Below are 24,528 nucleotides of genomic sequence, written 5' to 3'. Positions count from 1 at the left end.
TCCTTCCCATGGGCTGGGCACCCAGGGGTGAGCCGCTGGCACTGGGCACTGCTCCTTGCAGGGCTGACCTGACTTCATGGCACTGTGGGGATCTCCTTGGCTCCACTCCTCCCCAGGACTGCCTCCGGCTCACCTCAGCAATGGCCTGAAGGATCCAAGCACTTCTTGCAGGCCTCAAGCTCAGTGGTTGGTCTCAGTGACCCTGAGTGAGAGAAGCCATAACCTGCTGGTATATGACAGGTGGAGAGGAGGAACATGTCCTTCCATGGCGCTCCATTCAAGGGGAAAAAAAAAGAAATTCCCGGAAAAATTTCTGTCTATAGAAAGCATAAAAAACCAACTTCTCAGGCAAGTTAAAAAGGGATGAGGAAAACACCTAGGAAACATGGTGGTGTGACCAGATGGGAGGCCATGTCTCCTCTGCCTTCCTCAGAGCCAGCACCACGGGCTGGTGCTGCCATGGCAGTAATCAGGCACCTCCAGCCCTCTTGGCATTGCCCAGGAGATGCTGCTCCACAGAAAAGCCAAGGCCCATTAGAAGCAGTCTAAAAAGTAACTTCCTTTGTGTCAGAAAAAAAAAGTCCAGCAAAGGATCCTGCTGCAACCTCCAAAGCTTCCCTGGGGATCTCCTCCTTTGGTGCTGCGTGTTCTGACAGCCGTGTGGTAATCTATCCCCGGCATTTGTTTATTATTGTAATCAGCATCCTCCCTTCCAGCAGCCCTGGTGCTGCTCCGAAGCCAAGCACACTCCCCCTTCCTGGAGGCCTCCCTGCTGGAAAACCACCACCACCCCTGAGGCTGCAGAAACTCCAGACCAAAGCCCCTCACTCTCCCCTTTTTCTTCCCCTGGAACGGAAAAATGGCTGTTCAGTCCCTGAGCAAGCTTTGGAGCTGTAAAAGCAAGCAGTGCTGCACAAAGCCACCACGGGCTGGGGCTGCTCAGCAGGGCACGCTCCGCCAGCCAGATTGTTTTCCATATGAGCCTTTGCTTGCCCGCGGGAAACCTGACACCCCATGGGTGGCTGTGAGGAAATCATTCCATTTCCAACCATTCCCACTGGAAACCCCATGTGCATGTGAAGGCCTATTTAAGCTGCCATTAATGCCTTCCGCACAAACACACATTACTCAGCCGCCAAAACCAGATTCAGTAATAGTTGCCAGCAAGTCAGCAAATGTATAATTAAAACCAAACCAGGAACCCATCACTTGCAAAACCCGTTACAACTAATTCTCCTACGAACACATTGGATATCACATGTTGCTTTTACTTTTATTTTAATTCACCCAACCATCATATGAAGCACCAGCAGCAAAACTGTCTTAAAATTACTCTGAGCTAGTGGATTATACTAGTAAATCTGGTATGGGTCAGAATTTTAAAAATAACTCTGAAGGGGGGAAAGAAAAATATTGGCATTAGCAGAATTTTTACTTGGTTTATTTGTACTTTGCCTCCTGTCTGGATGTTTTATGTGGGCATATTACACAAACTGCAGAAGTGCTTGCAAAATAAACTCAGGAAAGTTTTCCAAAGGTGACAGAACTAAACCAGCTTTATAGCCCATGTAACAGATAAGCTTAAACAGTCTGAATTTATTCCACTTCTTCTGCAAGCAAAAAGCCTGTCTATCATGTTCACATACAATTTGCTTACAATTAACTACTTACAGAAGGAAAAACTACACATTAGAGTGAAAAAGTAAAACCATTCTGCAAGAGATGTAACTAGAATCACTATCTGAGAATCTCCTTTCTTCTCCTCAAGACAGACAAACTTTGGATCCTATTCTCCTGCACACTTAGGCTTTCTGCTGCTCATAGAGAAAAAAATCTTTTCAAACCAGAAATGAACAGACTTTAGATCCACTTCAGAGATGTTAATGTATATAAATAAAAATGAGTGTCAGGCTGGATTATAATGAAGCTTCATAACTCCAGGACTGAATCCAAATATACAACATTAATATTATGTTTGGTCTCAGGCTTCATACTTAGATAACTTGTTTTCCAATTTTCATTTGTCATTAAAGAAATCATGCATTCTAGATCTTCCAGCACTATTAGATGCAAATTAAATGGCCTTTAAGGTGAATAGGTACCATGTTGCATAATTCTATAAAAGGTTATAAAATATTTACGTATATACACAGTGTTGGACCAAGGCTTTCAGCAAAACAGCTTTGAAAATTATACTGAATAATGACTTTTTCAGTTGCTTTCTCAAATGAAAGCACTGCAGTATTTGAGAAATTCTGAATATGTAGAAGACAACGTAACTAAAATAAGCTCTTCATTGACATGTATTTAATACAAGTCAGCAGTTCTGTAGATATGGCAATATTAGAGCACAAGCTCCAGAAATACAACATACATTTTAAGACAGCTTTACATTACTTATAGCTACTAAAGTTCAACTTTTCTTGATCAGCTTCATCATAATTTTCTTTAAAAACAGCCCTGCATACAGTATTGGCAATGAAAATGCAAATTTTATACTGGGAACTGCAGCTATTACACAGATGAAATATTTGAATTTTAGAGGCCAAAGAAATTCACATTCTGAGAATTTAGGCTCCCACGGAAATACATAATATAGAGCTGAAAACAAGTGCACCACCAACTGTAACAAAGCATCCTTCCAAAGTGATCTTGTAGACCCACAACTGGGAATTTAAGACACTGGAAACAACGTACAGCCACAGATTAGGTGCAGTGAAGCTTTTTCTTACTTTTGTTATTAAAGTGGTTTGGTGCATTTTCTCATGTATCTTAAATAAGAACATAAAACTGAATAAAAATAAAACAACCAGTAAACAGCATTTTATAATCATTGGTAATGTTAGTAATGACAGCCTGCAAAATTCAAGGGCCATCAAAAGAAAAGCATGTCCATTAATGGTAGGAAAAGGAGAGTCAGCACAGCAGCCTGTGACACAACTGCAATCACATCTGCTGGAAACTGTTTTTAGGCATGGGTTCTGCAGTGCACCCCCCACAAATCCAGGCTTAAGAGCCTTGTCATTTAGCAAGGCATAATGCAGAGATTCTAAAACTGAGAGCAGAATTTTACATCAAAAATCTTAATACTTCAAAGAATTAACTAAAAACCTCCTGCTTCTATCAAGTATAAATCCAGAAGCAACTTAATGTTAACATACTGCAAAATAAAAAGAGAGAAAAAAAGTTACTCCAGTTCTACTTGAAATAAAAATATCTGATCAACTTGGAGATGATCTTATACACACCTCTAAAGTTCAATTTCAGGAAAGATAAAAGCCTCTTACACTTTACTGTGTGAAACAATATTAAATATGTATGCAATAGGGAATTTGCTTCACACTTGAGATGATGTGCAAAATACACAAGAAAACTCTCAAGCTGAACACAACTTGATTTTGGAATGCAAACTAAAGAAAAGGGAAAGTTTTTTTTCTTTTCCTAGAAGAAAAATGGGGAAAATAAAGAGCAACAAGAACCTTAAGAGTAAATAAATGAGGTTGTTTATACTTGGAGCATACATACATCTTATGTGACTCACAACAACAAGTAATGACAACAGAAAGATAAAAAGAATAGTGTTGCCTTGTGTGACTCAGATGTAAAGGGCACAGAGGTCAATAGGTGGTTACAGCAAGTCAAGACATCCTGTTTTCACTCAAGACATGCAGCTTTAGGCAGGAACACAAAAAATCCAGCAGTTCAAAAGCACTGTGCTATATTCACCTGCCTTGAAAAATATCTGATGTCAATCTGATCAGACCAGGAGGGGCAGATGCCCTCTCCCTTCCTACAGCAGGTCAGCATTTACAATACAGAGTTAACACACCGCTCCAGCAAGGTCAGTCCTACACTGAGGCTTATTATCAATTGAACCCAACATAAAGATTTCAATTTTGAAGAGGTTCACTGATAACCTCTGCCAAAAGTCAAATCACTCAAGCAACATAGTATCCCAAGGACCAGCAATTCATCAGGACAAATGGACAGATCAAAATCTTACAATAAAGAGGTACAAGAGGCAGGGTAAGACAAAAGTAACATAAATATGGTTGCCAAAATTACCAGTTAGGTATTGCAGGGGTGATTGCAATGCTGATAATGAATTACATGAAAGTCCCTAGAGCTTAGAGCAACACAACCACCAGATTTGTTTTGGTTTTTATTCCTCCTCTATGACTAAAGGTAATGGTTTGCCTAGGAAGATGTTTTTACAAGGATCAACCAGTCACATTCAGTGGTTTACCCTGTGCAACATCTGCCACATTCAATGACAGAGCTCTACATTAGGTAAGTGGAAATAGACTGTGGCCTTCCTGAAACAAATGAGACAAGACTTTAAACCGCAAGAATAAAATTTGGTAGAATTCCAGATGTAGTGTTGATGGCAAGCAGTGCTATACTACCATGAAGGATTTATGCAGGACTGGGTGGTTTGCTGGTGGGCTTTAATGGTCTGTTACTTTTTATTTGTTTGGACAACACATGGCTTTCAGCTTTATGAAACAATCACAATTTTATAATGGTTTAGACTTACATATAAACTGCTATGTTCTTCAAACTTCCCAGAAGAACCCAGCCCTAAAAGCAGAATATTTCAAATATACTCAAGAAAAGAAGGAAGTATATAAACTTTGGAGTATACCAAAAAGAAATTAAATGTCAAAGGGAAGTATGGAGGGAAAGTACCACCATGGCATCTATTTCATGCATAAAAACTTTACTGAACCAAGATAGACCAAGATTTAAATTCAATTTATGGGACTGACCAGAACATGAAGATATTAATCCTGACCCTAAATGACAGAACGAAGGAGGCGGAAGAGATATGGATGAAATTTGGCTTTTGTGCCAAGCAGGAACTTGATCATTGGGTGTTACTTTCTAGTTTGTAATGGTGACTAAATAAAATGCTCCTATTTATCAGCTGTCTGTAAAGATTTCAGTGGGGAAGTCTCTTTCTAAAACTGTAAGTTGCCTTTCCTCCTTGTTTCCTTTTCAAGCACAATACTAGTGGCTTGCTTGCAATAATCACACTGGAAAACACAAAGTGTCAGGGCACCTTGTGGTCAGTCTTAAATAGGCGTTTTTATGCTGATCTCTTTGAACAAAACAAAATAAAAACATTATCTGAGATGTACTTATTCACATTTTTATTTAAAAGAGTAAAACTAAAAAGAGGGTGACTGCCTAGTGGTGATACAACACGACAGACTGCCAAAGTAACATATCCAAAAAAACATTCTAAACTCTGCATTAACCCACACCCACAGTAAATAGCCAGTTTCTCAAGTTTAAGAAATGGGACTTACAGTATTTTGGATCAACTTGAAAAATGTTTGCCTTAAAAATTTTTTTGAAATGTAATGAAAACTATTTTATAGCTTTAGCACAATAAAAGCCTCATTAAATCCATGCATATTATACATCTTTAAAGAATTCTAGAAGGGCTAAAGAAGGGCTTATTTATATATCTATTACTTAGTAAAGAGTACCCATCTCTTGAGATATTGATCAATGAAAAGATGATTTATTTAGTAGTTTTTAGACAAGTACTCAATCCCAGTAGTAGAAAGACCACAAAAAACATATTTTCATTTGAGTTCATAATAAATAATTGATAGAGCATCTTAAATTCTACAGCACTAACTCAGTATCTGTGGATTAAAATATCATTCAAATAATGTATTGCAGTCTCCTCTTATTTCACTTCTTAGCAATAGCTTTAGACTCAAGTGTCTAACATGGATTCAGAGCCATTTCAGTTATCCTGTGTAATTTATCATTTTGCCACACTCCAAGGTTAAGTACCTTCTGACTCAGTCTGTCCATGTATTATGCTCTAACTTGTGTTATATTCTCATTTAACTAAGCGGCATTATTTTGCAGGAAGGAGAAGTATTACCAAGATCTAGTTGATTTGGGGCTTTTTTTGGTCTGTTTGAAAGCCACTGGGAATGGGACTCTCCCTATCCAATGAAAACTCTATTCACAGCCATAAAAATATGCTTCAGCTGTAAGCTTTTCAACAGTCAACTTTGCCGTATTTGAATATTAGCTAGACATTTCAGGAATTAAAAGCAATGTAATCAATATGATTTCAAGTAACTTCTTCAAGTCACTATAAAGTGAGTATCCTTAAAACATTTACCAAGAAATGTGCCTCTATATCAACTTTAACATCGCACAAGAGAAGAACAGTACGAGAGTCACTCTTGGGAGTTTAGCAAGTGCCCATCTACGAGGAGGTTCTATCAAACCACAGAAGGTCTATTTCCTAATCAAGCAAGAAATACCGAAGCAGACCACTGCAATTTACCAAAAAGGTGAAGGTTTTGGTTTTGTTTGTTTCCAAAGTTCACAAAAAATGATCAATGACCCTGGACTACAGAGATGTTCCACTAATATTTATTTTAAATCTTTTCATGCTGTTGAAACTGCATCAAAGCAGCAACCCACAATGTTTCACCAGCAAACTGAGCTTTTGCTGTGAGTGGAGAAAGAAGAGCATCTGATGGGCAGGCTTACTTTAGAGGCCTTATGACTGATACCATATGACAATCTTGTCTTGATCTAAATTAATTTTCAAACCACAGAATTAAACCTTAAAAACTGGTTTTAAGACCAGGGTCTAAGTGTTGAAGTGCAGAAAGGGTATTAATTTTTGCCATTAACTGTAATATGATCTTCCAACTCTGCAGTTAGATAAATTAAATGAATGCATTATAGTCCTGTATCTCCATGGAACACATGAAAAGCACTGTGTTTTTAATTTTTTTTTTTCTAACTGAACAAGTTAGTACTTATTAAATCAATAAGTGTCACAGGTAATATAAAAAGCCCTAAAAGTCTAAGTTCTGATCCAAGTCAACAAATACTCAATGCTGTTGAGAGATGAGATTATTCTATTTTGTAGCCAACAGAACTGGGAAGAATAATACTCTCATTCACTGTCTAAAGCTCAATCACATGCAAGGAACATATGAGAGAGATCCATGTGCAGGAGTGAGTTCTGTTATTCATATATTTTATATGTACATGCAATCAGAAACTAATTAATATTACTTTGATCAGTGAGGCAAAATCAAGAAATTGTAATGCGACACTGCTAGGTAAAGAATAAAGGTAAAGTAGAAAATGCAGAAATTCTTTTAAAAACACCTTTGTTTCTGACTAAAAAGACTTTCCAAGGCAGTTAGCTCTACAGAAAGACTCCTCTGAAGTCCTTCAGAATTTTAGAAGAGTAAATAAAAGACTTACCAAAAGGCATCAAGGAAACCAATTGCATATTTTCTAGCCAAATTATATTAATTTAAGTAACATTAAAGCTTTCAACAACCATTATCTAAGGACTTCCAAGGGAATACCACATGCTCTTAAGTAACAGAATGGTTGAGAGCATTTTTTCATGTACTGCTGCTATATTTCTGCTATCTCCCACAGCAAGAAGTGCTCTCCACTGCAACGCCTGAATAATTGGCCTACAGTCTTTGTCTTCACACAGGTTGTTTTCATCTCTTATTTCCCTAATTTTTTTCCCCTGAATTCAGTCTGTGAAATTCTTCCTAGCATTTACCAGAGTAAGAAATCAATGTAAAGTCTCAGTAAGCAGATACACTTAGATGAACCTCTCAAAAACAACCCCATGCAGCCCCTATCTTGTTTCTTTTAAGGTAGATATACATACATGATTGCTTGTGGCAAATTCATGTTGCTTAGTGAAGTGCCAGACTAGCAAAAAAAAAAAAAAAAAAAAAAATCCTTTCTTGTGCACTTATGTACTGTCACCCCTTTGCACAAGGTAAGTAAAGCTCAGAAAATGGGGAACAGACACTGTGCAGGACAGGAGGCTGTCCCCACATTCACAGAGAGATTTGATGCTTGCTCCCAGTGCCATTGCTGTAACCATGCTTCTCTTTCAAAACAACCCACCTGATTTAAGTTATTAAGCACTAAACTGAATTTCCGCACAGATTTATAATCTTTATGCATTCTGTGTCATTTTGCTAACTGAAAGCTCAGTCACAATGATCTTATCACCGGCCTGTTGACAAAAGTAAAGAGCATTTACAATTGAAATTATGGTAATATAATATTTATTCTTGAAATAAAATGTAATAAAATTATCCGTAACTGCACTTTTGCTCTGGTTTGAAAAAGAAGCTTATTTAAATACAACATGCCTAAGGCTTCTCTAGCCCCACTTTATTATAGGCTACTATACAGGGAACAAATTGGTTTTCCAAATTTATTCAGCCAGAGCTTTCATTGTCTAATGTTAGTCAGAAGCTCCATTTCCATTGAATTATTGAATGCTTTTATTCTCATTTAATTCTCATTTAAAGTCAAGGACTCCACCTACTTTTGAGAAGCACCCAACTGTGCTGGAGGAAGGAGGTTGAAGATCTGCACACAAAAGCCTAAAATGAAGGTTACAGTCAGCTTCACAAGGACACAAGAGGCATGGGATCACCTTATGGCATTTGCAACTCAACAATTCCTGGCTTTTCATTGGGTAGCAAATTCTTGAAAGGAGGCCTTAGGTTTGTTTGGGGGGTTTTTTGCTTCACAAAAAAAAAAAAAAAAAAAAGAGTATCACTGAAAAAGTCTGGTCAGCATAAAGGAAAATTTGAGGAAATTAATTTTAAAAACATCCACTGCTTTACATTCATTCATACTGAGTTTTAAAAACAATTGTAGCATTGTAAACTTAAAGAAAGATTCGCAGGTCCTGAAGATTCAGATAAAAACTGTTTAACTCTAGGCATGAGAGACAAAAAGTACACCTGGCAGTCATACTGCTGAAGAAGTATAATAGTTCATTACATGTTTACTAGCACTTCATCCATGTAGGTCCATGCAGGATCAAATTCTGCTGGCCTTTCTGTATGCCTCAAGTCCCAACCAGAGGAGAAGGAAGAGATGAAGCACATACAATAAAACATAACAGAACAAGAATTCCTAAAAAGTTGTGAAGGTGGGAAAACCAAAGGCATATTCATGTTTGTGCTGATCAAATAATAACTAAAATGGGCTTTCTACAGAGGACAGAAGAGTAGGAGTAAGTGCCCTAGTAAGGCATGGCAGGTGAGCACAGCCATTTTAAACACACTGAATCAAACAGCTGTGAAGGGCAGAGGCATTGGTCCCTTGCATTCCCTCCACCTGTGGAACACAGCTGGATGAAGGCTAAGAACTGACTGGTCCAGAGCAATGTGTATTCCTAGAACAAGTCCCTTCTGCTGCTACATTTTCCATTTGAGAATTTTGTGCCTAGTCAGCCATTTAGTGATAAGGTGAAAAAGGTTCAATATGGCAAGAGGTAACTCACAGTAAAATATGCACAATGAAGAAACAATTGAAAGGAGAAAATAATAAAAAAATAAATTTAAAAATTAATCAAGTAAAATAAAATAAAAACTATTTTAAAGCATACCTAAAGCCTATTCAGCTAAAAAGTCCCATGTCTTTGGTATATTTAGTAAAATCAAGCTATAAAAACTTCAGGGCAGAAAGGCACAAGCAAATGTGCAAGCTGCCTCTCTCTAAAACCCTTTTCCATTACACGTTGCTTGTCTTGCAAACAAGCAAAAAAAACCAAAAGCACTCTGTTAAACGTGACTTGTTCAACATATTGAATTATATTACTATATTCAAGAGCTACTTTAAGAAGAATAGCGGCAAAAAAAACCCCTCAAATTGACTGTAAGATGAAACTACTGCAAGATGAAACCTATGCCCTTTCACTCTTAGGCACTGTTTCCTTGAAGAGCAACCAATTCCAAATCCTTCTTCAGGTCACTGGCATTTCCCATTGGTACTGTCATCACAGATCAACTTGAAACTACTCTGAGACTTCTCAATAACTACCAAGGAATAAAAAATATCCATGTTTGTGCATACATGGTTTCCTCTTCCCTCTGTGCTTTTCATTCATACATTGTAAGAGGGCATGCAATGAGTAAACAGATTTGTAAAAAAGCAGATTTGTTAAAAAACAACATTGGATCATCTGTCAAGGATGCCAAGTACTTGCAGCAACCCTTGAATCTTGAAGGCAATATGCTTCTTAGCAAAGCCTAGTATTTATACAAGTAAAGCTAAAGCAAACATGAGTGAAAGCTTGCCTGCAAGGAAATGAAGCCCATCAAAGAATAGTACTCTATAGCTCCAAAAAGTCACTGTAAAAGACAAATGCTGCTTTTTATTGTGCCAGATACTTTCAAAAACAAAGAATCTTCAACTGCTATTACTGCAACTTAACACCTGCTAAAGGAATCTCTCACCTGTAACAACCTTGTGCATTTTCCTCCAGCACTTGGTAAAAGCCATATTTTCTGAACTCACAGCTCCCTTGAGAAGTGAGCATTGTGGTGTTTTTGGACACCTCACAAAAATTTGAAACTGAATGAAGTAGTTTTGAGCTCATATTGGGGTCCTACTGAAATTACAACAACATGGAGTAGTTCAAACCCTGCTACACAGAAAAAGTAGCTAGCACTGTGGTCAGCCATTCTTAAATATAACTTGAAGGAGTACCTAGGCCACGCTGTCAGACATGATCACAAATGGTCTTTCATTCAGAGCTACATTATATGCTGACAGATGGTGAACTGCAGTTTTTGTGTACAACATTCGTGAAATTAAATATACAACAGCTTCCTCAATAACAGCAGAACAGTTTTAAGACTGCCCTTCTGCCTACAATGTTTTAAATGTACATCAGACTTCTACAGAGTAGCAGAAAAGATCAGTGAGAGAAATACGAAAAACAAGCACTTCTCAGAGCCCTCGTTCTGAGAGGGGGTTCCCTCAAGAGGGACAAAGAATTTAAAATGGTTAACATTGGCAGAAATGGAGCTATCCTACAGAAGACCTGGAAATAACAAAAGACATTCACAAGTACCAAATTTTTCGAGCTAGTTTCCTCTCTATGACTGTTCACTGCCTGTCTAGAACAGCAGAGAGGAGAGCAGCATTAGCAATTTGGCCTAAGGTCTTCAGGGAAAGAGTCTCTGCCCTACTTTAACAATAGCAGTTGCTGAGGCAAATTAGGTCTCTGACAGGGATAAAATGAAGTTCCACTGTAAGCACAAAAGAGCTCCCATTGATTTTGGCCTCTTTCAGCTGATGTAAATAATCAAGTAACCATAAATTTGGCAAGGAATAATTGCTGCTTTGTCCATTACACAGTGTACTCAAAAAGGCATTTAAAATCACCTTGAGCAGAGGGGAAAAGGAGAAAGGAAAGCTGAGCTTGGACAGTTCTTCTCCTTCATTAAGTTCTATTCTACAATGTCACCTGCAACAACACAATCATCTTTCAGTGAAAGTGTAGAAGGTGGTCTAAACAGTAGGTTTGAAATTCCATGCTCTGACAGGGTCAATGGGCTCTTAATTCTGCCAAAAAAAGAATTCATGAAGTTTCACTTAACCTGAAGAGCAACTCATTTGAAGCAAAGGTGAACTGTGAGCAGTGGACCAGTGACGCATGGCTCTCAATAAATTTTTCTCCAGGTAACTTTCCACACAGCTCTCCTTGTTCATGCAGTCTCGACACAAGATTTCTTTCACCTGATGTTCTACACTGGTTTTCTTCCACCTCTTGACCTGTATGCACAGGACTTTTTCCAGCAGTCATCTCCACTTCAGCCAGTACTCCAATTACATTGCAGGACTTTGCTTTATCAAGACATAGTTGTTACATGCTGAGGCAGCAAACACCTTTCTCCCGAGTGATATGCCAGAGGCATCCCCCAAGACCAAAAGGATTTACTAGTCAATTTGAGCTGACATCCATGCCTGAGGGGTGTAAAAAGTAAATATATCTTCTCTGGACACAGACTCTCACTATCACCACAGAAATCATTTTGGCTTCAGAAGCTGCTATGAAATCTTTCCAGCTTCGGAAAAGTTCACAGAGTGGCCTTGCACAAAGTGTGGGTGTTGCCTTCCTATTTCATGCAAACAAGAATCAGGAAGGCATACCCCAAATAAAGGGAGTATGATGATTACGTTTGTTATTTCAGGCACTTACAGACTTACAATCAAACTTTGAACAAAATCTAGTACCTCAAGTTTTGTACAATGATAAACTAATATTTAAATTTGCTTAAAACAGTTGCTGCAAAAATAACTGGAAATTGACACTTGCATTTCCTATCAATCTAAGCATAGGAATTATTAGCAAACCTGCATGGGTCATTGCATCATTAAGGGGCTATATTCACTCAACAAAAATAATTTCCCCCCACCATCTTATTCCTTTTTTTCTAAGTTACTGTTTTGGTCATCTCAATGGAAGCTTAAAATGTTTTCCTTCCTCTTTAAGTATATAATTTTGCTTTTGAAGAAAATGGCAAGACTCACCTAAAATTCATTTGGATTTGTTGTTAATTAATATAACAGTATTAGTGAAACTTCTGAAGGAAAAGAAGGGAGAACCAGAAAAAAAAGGACCATCATGGTTTCATGAAGCACATTAAGGAATGTTAGGTCACTTCAGAGAATTTTATGTTCATTTTAGCTGTTGCCTCAATATCTCGCAAAAGAAAAAAAAAAGTGGAGAAAAATTGCACTGATCTCAGAAGAGCTCAAGTAGTAACAATAAAAAAAGCACTTAAAGTTGTCAGGAAAAGAAACAGTGTTTATACCAGCCTTTATGTTAGAAAGCAATAAATGCCTGAAAAACATGTACAATGGCATCTGTGGATAGAAGAATTACTATTAATTGCTACTTTTATTAAGTAAGGAGATTAGGCTATGCTCATGAAGGCTCAGGTACCCAATTTAGGTTTATTTGCAATGTCTCCAGTATTTCTGAAGACGCTCCTGTTATGGCAGAACACTTACAAAAGAAAGCAAAATTAGTCTAAAAGGTTTTTGTAATATCAAGAACAAAGGAAGAGACTAGCAAAACCTAGCAAAAAAGAATGTAATTTAATTTCACACATTTCATCAATGACATTAAAAAAAAAACAAAACAAACAAACAAACAAAAAAAACAACAAAACAAACCACACACACAAAAAAACCCCAAAAACAAACAAACAAAAAATGAAATAAAAACTTAGCACCCTGACCCCTAGAAAACAGAAAATTTAAAGATTTTTTTAGCTATCGCCTCTTGCATTTAATTTACATTGTGATACTTTTGCAAGCATTGCATGACATTGCATTGACTGTTAATTTCCTAAAAGTCGATACCCACTGAAGGCACATGACCCTTTTCATTGTTGCTTTCTTTTTTCCAGGACAGAAAAGACAGTTCTGCTGATATGCAGCTGTTCTGCAACAATCAAAATAAAGCATCCAAACATCACACCCATGCTGCATAAACCTTAGTGTTTCTCATGTTAACATCTGCTGATGTTCTAAATGCCTAGATAAGCACCTGGCCTTGTTTAAATACCACTAAGATTTATGTTTTTCAATTTTTATTTTTATGACTCTCAAAATACCCACTTCCAAAAAGCTCCACAGGAACAACAGCAACACCAAAAGAAAATTCTTCCAAAATGCACAAAAATTTGCAAAATTGGTACTGCCTTCTAAACGAAAGCCCATGGAGACCAAGATATGATCATGCTTAGAAACACCAAAAAATACCCAGAAACACCAAAAATTCTCCTACCCTATTCTTCATCTTTAACAGATTTACCTAAAATACAGCATGGCAGCTTTAACAGAAATTGAGGTTCTGTGTGGAAAAAGCTGTTGAAACAAATGCAAGAAGACAATTCTCATTTATCACTGCATTACCGGAACTGAGATATCGTAAATTAATGACTAAAAGAAAGCTACATTGACCACCAACACCCCCCCACCCCCCCAAAAAAAAAAAAAACAAAACAAAAACAAAACAAAACAAAACAAAAAACCACACACACACAAAAAAAAAAAAAAAAGAAAAAAACAACACAAAACCAAAAAAAACCCCACACACAACACAAACTTCAAATTTGTGGTTTTAAGGTATCAAAGATGGGCACAGAAGATTGGACTGGAAATGCAGATCAGATCCACCACCATTTAGAAAATAAAGCACCAAAACTCAGCTGGCAGACCTTCAGCCTATAAAGAAAATCATTGTGTTGGTAGCTTCTATCTCCTTAACAAGAGTGATCAAACCACCTCTGCTGGGCACAGTCTGAGGGCTAACTTGACTTCCAGTACTTCAAACTGAAAAGCTAATTCTTGTTGACAAGTATATAAATCTGGCAAATTTCCACAGCAAATCAAAGGCAGAAACCAATGACAATATTATTTGACATGTGACTAGCCAGAGTTTTGAGGATTAATTTATATGCAATACACTTAAATATGCAAAATATCAATTATTGCTATTTTAAAATAAGAAACCCACTAAGTCTATTGTAACAACATACAGATTCTGAAGAGGATTAAAGGGATACCTCTTACAAAGTCTTTTATATATTTCAAATGCTCCATCTCAAAAACTTCTTTAAGGTTAAATTGTCACCTTGTTTATGCAAAAGCCTTTCAATCACCCCTAAGACTTTCTCAGTACAGTTTTCATTATTCACATTTCTGCTTAAAGGTATCTTATTTTAGCCGAAGTTAATTCTGCTGATAATTAACAGTCTAACCAGATTAATCTTAGCTTAACTATTTTTAAAGTATTTTAAATTATTATACATTGTTCAATTAAACTTAGTTAAAAATTACAGGTGGAAACAGTGCAGTTTCCTGACAGATAATGAAAAAAAAATGACAATATCATTTTGCTGCAGGAGCTAAGAATTGAACTTTTAACCTTTAAAACTACTGTGTCCCTAAGAAGTATTCATGTTCATTTTGGAAAATGAAATAATCAAATATATGATGCAGAAACTGTCTGTGATCTGCACCATAACTGCCCTCTACTACTCTAAAGAGAAATAAGATATCCTTTAAAGAACACTAGCAATCAAAGAAAGGTGGCATGTGCTGACATGGAGCAGCATTAGATGATACAAGTGGTCACTGAAATGTATAGTTGGCATTATAAGAATCTCTCTCTGAACATCTCCTGATTATTTGCTTCTGTTTAAAAATACAAATAATTATTACTACATTTGGGGACATTTAATATAGTCATAATAGGTCTTTATTGTTCTTACTGAAATGCAATCACACTTGCAGGAAAGATGTATTTTGAATACACAATTCTTCATTGCTGCAAGTTGCTTGACACTTTACTTCATAAACCTCAAATATAGAGGACTCTCCTAATCTAATTGTGATTAGATTGTGACACTCAAACTGTAAAATGTGTTGGAGTTAATCATGTCAAACAAGCACAGGAATTGTTGCAACCTACGTTGTCTTGATACCCTTTTCATCATTATGTACTTGTTTAGAATTTCTACTGACTTGAGTTATGGTCTTATTCCAATACAGAAGCAGGAACCTCCAGAACTGCTGCTGAACCTGCAGTTCAAATGAGTAAGGGTTCTTTGTTGAATTTTCTTTTCATATATTTAAATTGGGAAAGGAGTCTTCCCTTCTCTGCAGCCTCTTTTTTTTTTAAATAACTGTTTTTCTATTTTTGGCAAATGTAACCCTTCCATCTGGATATACTAAGGTTTCATAAGAAATGAAAGAAAGAAATGAAGAATACGAATTGTGCCTTTTAAATTACTTGCAGCAGGCTTCACAATGTTCTCTCTCACTACAGCACCTGTTAATGAGACTATTTTCAGTAATTCCCAGACCTAATAAATCACATAGAGGTACCTGTACCTATAAGGGCTCATGACAGTAACACACTGAATACTATAAGACTGCAACTTTTTAATAGAAGCTCCCCTTTTGATCTTATTGAGAAAAAAATCTCCCCAAAAATCCCTATAAAGTACACAATATGGATGCTAAAACCAACCAAAATTAAAGTATATTATTTTTATTCATCTCCTTTTTTCTCCAGAGTGTCACCACACTTGTCCCGAGTGTCCTTATCTGTGCACTTGGATCAAGTGTTTTGGATCAAGTTTTATACCATCTAACACAATTTAAATTTGCTCTTTGAGATATGCAAGATCTTCCTTTGACACTTGAATTGCCAAAAACATACCAAATACAATTCCATTTATTTAATCCTATAGAAATGTCTGAAGAAGGCACCAATTCCCATAATTTCTAACACAGAAAGAAGGACAAATGCTGACTCATACTATCAGAAAGCACAACTGATGGGTGATCCCAGTAGAGATGGAAAAATGCTCTTTTTACAGTGATCACTTAGAGCAGTCTCCTGTACACTTTCCCTTCTGAGAAAACAGAACATGTTTCAAATGCCACACATTTGAAAAAGAAGGAAATTCTTAGTAGAAATTTCTGTAGAAATTCTCTAGAGTAAAAAAAATTATTAGAATAGTATAAGAAATATTAAACCTAATTAAATGAAGATTCTTTCAAATACAGTAAACACAATTATAATTGACTGCATTAGTCTATAAAATTTTTTTGGAATAAAATTTTTTAAAGCCATGCCAGACACTGTATTTGACTTGCTTTTTAAATATTTCTTTCCTAACTTGAAGTATTAACTGAACACACGGGAATTCAAGACAGTAAAATAACACAAAAATGTTTCTTTTAGGGAGAAGAAATTTATAGCTATTTTAAGGAAGAAGTTCTTTTTGAGATCCACTCTACTATGCAAACAGTATTGCTACTGCAAATGGACTTACTGGAAGTGGTTTCATTTTATGGGAGTTTTTAAGGGCTTTTGGCTTTTCCTGCAGTCTTTCATTTATTAGTCTTACTTTTTGGAAGTGAATATGGGAAAATACTCATCTCCAAACCATATTACAATTGAAAAAATAAAGTATTTCTACAAACTGCAAGATGTTTTCTAATCTCTCCAAGCAATACACAATTTTTTTGTCTTTTTAGCATAGTGAGGATACCGTAGGCCATACAGTACATCAAATCTGAGCTTAATTTGAGGATGAAACAAGTGAGAAGAAGTTCAGGAAGTGTGCTCTCTTGACAACAGAATGGATATTGACAGAAGGACACAGAGATGACAAAACGGCATATACAAATTAGTGCTCTTAAGCTCTGAATTACTAATGAAATGAGAAACATCTGTCTCTTTTACCAGCAACTGCTTAAGTTTTTTCAAAGTCTCAATTGCCCCACATAATTGTTATGTGCAATGCCCACCCAGCAGCATTTTCTTGGCTGTTCTTCTCCCTGCTTAGCCACAGTGATGAATGACCCTGTGAGACAGACCCTGCAGAATTTGGGGAACGTTATTGACCTCAGACTGGAATACAAGTGCCTCTTTAAAAACTAATGATGTACAGCATGATTAGATTGAAACTGGGAAGACTGCACTGAACACACCTACGGTGATGCCTTGCGATGCCATCTGGCAAGTGAGGGCTAAGAGATCACCTAAAAGCTTCAGCACTTTGGAGCTGATGGGAGCAAGACAGTGGAGATGGAGTAACATAATTAATAAAAAGATGCAGCTGAGTTCATGCCAAGGGCCTGGGATCACTAAAAGAAAAACTATTTTTGGAGAATCTCGTTCCACTTATATCCGGAAAAAGCAGTGCAATCTCATATTTAAGGAGCAGCTACAACGGGAAAGGAAAATTACCAGATGGCAGGAGCCCAGGGCCTCAGCCAACAGCTCCAGTGGAAATTAAGAAAAGAAATCCTGCGGCACTGAAACAAAGAGAAGGTATTACTCACATAACAAAGTAACCAGTTTTTCAAAGGAGTTTAGGCAGGCAGGTTTCTCTTCCAATTGCAATATAACAAAGATATTTGGCTACTCTTTTGATTGCTGCAGATTCAAGATACGCAGCAGCTTTAGACATAGGAATCTCTTCCTCACTGCTACATGCTGCAAGAAAACTACTGGCGTGAAAGCTGGGCTACATGGGGCACTGACATCTCAGGGACCTGTGTACCACAGGTAGAGCAGAAACCATCCCTTTCAGATATCAACAAACTATTTCCTGAAGTACCAGTACTGCACCCGAACAAGTAAAAGAGGGAAAGAAGAAAACTGAAGTAATGCAAAAGAGAGATGCTAAAAACTATGAAGTAGTAGAAACAGTTAGCATGTGTCTTTATGGATTAAAGACAAAGGGCAAAGAATGAAAAAGGCAGAAAAAGTGAGAAGTAGTGCAAGAAATAGGGGGTTTTAATTCTTTTCTACTGGGTTAAAATTTAAAAAAAAATACAAGCCTTTACAAAATGCTGCACTGCAAAGCATTATAAAGCAATTTATTCTGCTGCAGGAGGTTATAAAAATGAATTATAGAAATGATTGAAGACACAAAGAAAAATATATTCCTGCTCCAGTATATTTTTTTACTGCACTTATTACTGAAAATTTTTGCTAGATAGCCTGGCAAGGAGCAGTGAATTTACCTATGCCATAAGCCTACTGTCAAATCAACTGATCATGTATCAGCATTTGTAAGAAATGGATGAGTTTACAACAGATCTACAAAGGTGATTCACTGCAGCAAGACAAGCCCACGTATTAAGTAATTTCTATACTCTGCACATATTAGCTGCTTGCTGAAATAAGCACTTTCAACAGCACAAAGCACCATCACAGAAACAGCTGTGGGTTTTTGTGTTTGGAGGACCAATATTAATTACAGCAGCTTAAAAAAAAATAGCCTCTCTCTTTGAGTTTGATGATGTTCAAAATAAAGTACCCAGGGCTGAACTCTGTTTTGGCCATTTCCTTGCCACCAGTACTTGTGTACTTTCATGCCAGGGGCACTACTGCCAGCCTGAGAGCACACCCACCCCGCTGCAGACAACCCTTCCTTCTCTTCTGCTACCCTCAGTAAAGGCTGGAGGAGAGCAGAAAAGCTTATGTTTGCAAGGAGTTGAATGACCCTATTGAGTGATTTCCATAGTGAAAAGGCTGCCAACAATCAAAGCATAACTGAATTGTTCAGAGTGAATATTTTGCATTCCTATATATTGTTGAAGGAATGCCATTTGGAGTTATAAGTAGTTCGTCAATCAAGAGAGAAAAACATTATTGCTAATGCGAGATGTAGAGGGAAGGAACAAGCATCTGTGAAGGCAGTCCAGATAGTCATATCAGGGGTCAAGCAAAGTCAAGAGCCACAGCAAAAGACAACAATTGCAAAACAAAGCTCGCATTGCAGATGAGAAAGTAAAAAAAGAGTATTTTGAACTATCTTAATGCATTTAAAATAAATCTGCAAGAAGTGAATAAAACAATTGTTCCTTGTCACTGAGGAAATGCCATGCATGAGCTTATGAACTACATTAAAAAGACCTGGTTTAGAACATAAAAATCAGTCTTCGCCACCAGTGATACAGAAAAAATTCTCTGCTTTAGAAGATTATTCCACAAAATAAGCATTGTTTGAAATGCGATCATACCTCCCAACGTCAATAAGCTACTTACAATGCACCATCTCCAAAACTCACCTTCCCAATGTGAGCATGCAGCTAAATCAACAGAATATTTAAACTGTTCACAGTTTATGTCCATTTATAAAATAGATGTTCTCTGTGTTAAATATAAAGTTTCATATTTTTGCACTTCTCCTACAACTTTGTTTCTAGAAAAAAATTTTCTCTCTTATTTCAGATCATTACAATATATACCGATGAGGGGTTGACATAAGTGTATTACTACAACCACATATTTTGATCCTTAAACCCTCTGAATTCATGGAATTCCCAAAATGCCAATATGAGGCTTGCAAATTTGAAACGTTGTCCTTAACACATCATGTATCTGATATTTCCTGACCAATGTAGTGCCATCAGTGCCAGCCACGTAGGTGACTGTGGCATTTTGTATGCTTTAAAAATGTTAGTTTAACACACTCCCCACAAGCAGAAGCTGAGGCTGAAAAAATGCATCCATTACATCAGAGATGTGTCATGGTCTCAAACAGAAACTACTGTTTCAATAATTACTCCAGTTTATCTTCTTTTTCCTTCCTAAAATCTAAAAAGAATTTATGCATATCATGTGAACGAAAACACACATGCATCTGAACAGGTCAATCCACTTTTTTCTGAATGATTAAACACATCTGTTCTAATAAGCACGGCCTCATTCTTTTCTCCAGAAAATAATTTCACTACAGTAAATTATCAAAAAGGAAGCTGTAGAAACTTCAGGACAGCTCTTGCATTCAAGCTTTCTCTGTGAGCATTCAATATCTCCTAATAGTCAGTTGCCACCTAAGGAAAAGGTTCTTTTCACCCATGGGATGGTCCTGAATCTGATTCCATTACTACAGAGACATATTCCACTCTGCTGAAGTGAGATTTGGTTCTGTATTATATATTACACCAAAACAACAACAACAAAAACATCTACAGATCATACATTCTTTAAAGTGTGATGTGTTATTGGTTCACCCACAAGCAGCAGTCTTAGACAGGAGTAAATTAGTATTTCAGCCACATATCTTCTGTCTCCTTCAGAAGGACCTAAAATTCACAATGCGACTGTTGTGCCTTGTGTGGCAGCATTGATCAGAAAAACTGCTGCTTGGCTGGACAGAAAAATTCTATAGTAGAGACTGGATTTCAAAATAACTTTCATTAACAGATACAATCTTTCACTGCTCTTCCTATCTGTCTACAAACATCTTTTCAACCAGTACTCAGTAAACCCTATTTTAAAGGAGAGAGGAGACAGAGGGCAGACATCTAAAGCAGTCTGTTCTACAGAGCTAATAAGTCAAAATAGTATCATAAGTTTGGGCTTTCATTCCTCATTCTCTCTCTGAACTGGCATCTAACAATGTTTCTGAAATGTCAGACACCCTCACGCAACCTGTACCCAAAGATGAGGCATGGTGGGCGGAACTGCAAAAGCTCAAAAGCTGACCATTCCAATAGGAATGAACACAATTTGAGCTTCACCTTGGGCTGGAAACAACCCCAAGCCTCAGTGGTAAGGTCCATGGTTGCACCAAGCAAGCCAGCCAGCTTTGACCCCTATATGAGGGCTTTTATTCATGAGAGCACTCCCAAGGGAGGAGGGCAAACTACAGCTTCCAGAGCACTTCCAGGGCTCAGCTCTCCTTATGCTACAAGCAACCACAGCACTGTGACAGGAGGGGGACTGGGCCCAGTACACCAGTACACTCTTCCCTTTGACAGAGAAGATTCTCTCCTGTTGTCAAAACAAATTCAGCCCTGTTTAAGAAATGAAACACACAGCTACAGGTAGTACACCTCACCATAAATGAGAAGGTTCTTTAAAAAGAAAATAGAGTTGGTCATTATACTTAAAATTTCATTTCAAACACAAGATACAAAATTTAATACCCTGAGATATCCCAGAATGTATTTGATATCAAATAATCAAAATACAACTACTCAAAAGTTTTTCAGTCGGGCTCAGGTAAGAAAATATAGATACAATATATTTTCATGGAAATGGTCTTCACAAAAGTTAACATTGTTCAATATTCTTATGTTATTTCACATGTGCAGTTGATTGCTCCTAGCCAAGATCCACAACTATCCCTGCACTGCCTTCATTACTTCTGGCTTTGAAGTACCACAAAATACTTGAAATCTGACTGATGTTACCAGCATGAGGTTGCTTTTGGGAGGGTCACACATTTGTTCTTATATGCATACACACACTTACTTATATGTATATTTGTCTCTCACACTGTGTACACTCAAATAATGTGCACTGTGGAGGTACAGAGTTATTTACTTCAGTATTTCTAAATTTCTTTCATCAACAAGATAATGTGTAACTACATGCTTCCTCAGCACAACCAGATTTCAGCTTTTGACTTATCTTTGAGCTGCCATTGCAAGAGTACTTGAATAGATCTACGGTTATTTCTTACCTTTTCAGACTTAGAAGGAACCAAAAAACATTTGTTAACTTCATAGGGAACAAAACACAATCTCATAAATCTGGGAAGACAGTGGTCTGGGGATAGACAGTTTAAAGCTTATGACCACAGAGAGTAAGCCAAAGCCTTACGTCTGATCATAGATATATATAGATATATACATACATATATTTATAAGCAAAAATCTATTTGTGCACCCTTATTTTTGTTGCTGATGTTTTCTTTGACTACTATTTTATATGCCTGGAGGCTAACATTTGATCAGAAGACTCAGTTGCTCATAACTAATTAGGAAACTTCAGTAGTTCTCTGAAGGATTATTTATTTGTTTAAAATATATCTAATTAGACTGCATGTACTGTTTGCAAACGAGCAACATCAAAATTCACACACCAATCAGTCTCCAAGCAGGAGAATATGAAAAGAAGTTCTCAGGTGATGGGAGTAAAGTCAAACTAGTGCACCATTCTAGTCTACTTTGTGGCAAGCAGTTAAATACTGGGTAAGAGACATGCCCCAGAAATTAAGCAAGATCAGCTTTATTTTCATTGCAACTATAAATAAAACCTAAGTTCAAATGGCTACTCGCATGATAAGCAAAAGAAGATTATGGCTGAAAATTCACCTTCTCATCATAAATAGCTATGCTTTCCCTCCATTCATCAAGAATGTTTCAGAAAAATCCACCCTTGTGAATTTTCCTGTTAATGGGCAGCAAGAGGCACCTATTCTCGTGTTTCATTTAGTTTTTTGACTAGAAAGAACAGGTTAAAATGTCATCTTGTCCAAGTCATTATTTTACAAGTAATAGCAGTGTCCACAGTTCTCTCCATTCTGAAGATCACCCTTCTCTCTGTAACAGAGTTTAAAATCTATTTTTGCTAAGCTTGTCTATACACATCCAAAGAGACAGTGACAGTATCATGTACACTGGGAGAGAGAGAAGGAAAGCAGTTGGGAAAAAAAACAACAAAAACACCCATCATGGTTTTTTTAAAAAAACATCAATTTTTAACCACAATATTTAAATCCACTGGTGGTGAACCATTACAGTGATTTCTAACTGACTTCCCTTCAATTTTTAGAAGTATTTCTGAAAGCGTTCTTGAAAATATGTGGACAAACATTTGGAAATAAAACACTTACTTTCCACAAGAACAATGTCAATGGTAAAAACAGAAGTAGTGAGCACAGATTAAAAATTACTGTGCAAGTAATTTTCTGCTGTATTTTTATTTTGAGGCAAAATCCCCCCAAAACAAGTTGCTTTTTGTATTCATATGCCTCTTTCCACCTGTTGTTTTCAGTTTCCATCATTTGCTTGCTAGGAAGTATAACTTCAAATTGCATGGAAGTTATACTAAAAAGAGCAGGTCTCCTCTTTGCCAAGACAGCACATGACTAAAGCAAAACCCACGTGCAAAACTCATAAGACTTCCCTGAAGAATTAAGTTAACGAATGACCATGACCATTCAACTCCTAATCAGGTTGATACAGTTTTATCAAGTTTCATTTGTAGAATGGACAACAACATGGACAGCACTTGCAGTGTTTGGGCGAAACAAACAAATTGCACTTTCACAGGATGACACATCCATCTAGGATGGAAGAAGCTCTGCAGCTCACCAGGTAAATGCAAGGCTGATCCTAAAGTAAGGGTTACACTGCTGAAATCATTGTGCAGTCCATTGTCTCCTGTCTATGCCCTACTTCTCTTTACAATTCATAATGATTCAAGATATGAGGTGTTTTCCCACATCATTCTGCATGCTATGCACTTTTATCAATGCACATTTAATATATCACACATTGAAAAAAAGCCTAGGTAAAAAAATTAAGGCAGCAGTTTTCATTTCTTGTCATCTTTCTCCTCCTTGCAATACATTCACATGAACTGCTATAGAAATACTTATTACTTTAAAGTTTATGAGTATGCACTTGGAAGCAATAACAAATGAAATGCTATGGAAAATGCTACTTGAAAGATATGATCTTTTGCAAAGCAGTATCCTAGAAGGCAATTAAAAGGAACATTACCAAAATCTTGGCAGATCTGCAATAAGAATGCCATTCTTTTGATGACAAAGATAAGATGGGAAATTGTTCATTTTGTGAAATGAATGCGTTGCATATGAATGTGTTAAATTTTAAGCTGTATAAAATTATCTTTGCAAAAATACAGTTTAACAGCTTATTTAACTGTAAATTAGTTGCCTTGCCACTTCTGCCATTCATTTGGAAAACAACTTGTATTTGCAGCAATCTAGCATTACCAAAATTACTCAAAAACGTAATTACACTTGAATTTTGGAGAAAATTATGCACTAACCCTAAACTAAATGGACAATCTCACTTCTACAGAAGAGGATAGTGCAGTATGTACAGATAGGATTTTGGCACTTTAAAAACAGTTGAATAAACTTAAAGAGGAACTGTTTTACATGATGTTCCTTTTACAAACTAGCTGATTAGACAATGCAAGCAGAAATCAAAACTAGCAGCAATTAGCACATCTATATTATGAATATACCCAAAAGACTTATACTGATTAAAAAACACTATAAATTAAATCTTTATTGCTTCTTTGGAAACAGAATCAAGGAAAAACAGCCAAATACTCATGAAAAAAGCTTAAATTTATTTCCCCAGGAAATCTGATTAAAGAAA

At 36.8% G+C, this 24,528-nt stretch overlaps 1 protein-coding gene across 2 annotated transcripts in view; it reads right to left on the bottom strand.

Moving 5' to 3' along the window:
• The window catches only part of UTRN (utrophin), a 316,443-nt gene that overhangs the window by 125,249 nt on the left and 166,666 nt on the right, over positions 1-24,528 (bottom strand). The window lies entirely within an intron of this gene.

This window comes from Sylvia atricapilla, chromosome 3 (assembly GCF_009819655.1).
Source record: "Sylvia atricapilla isolate bSylAtr1 chromosome 3, bSylAtr1.pri, whole genome shotgun sequence".
Taxonomy (NCBI): Eukaryota; Metazoa; Chordata; class Aves; order Passeriformes; family Sylviidae; genus Sylvia; species Sylvia atricapilla.
This window is presented reverse-complemented; position numbering and strand designations above follow the sequence as displayed.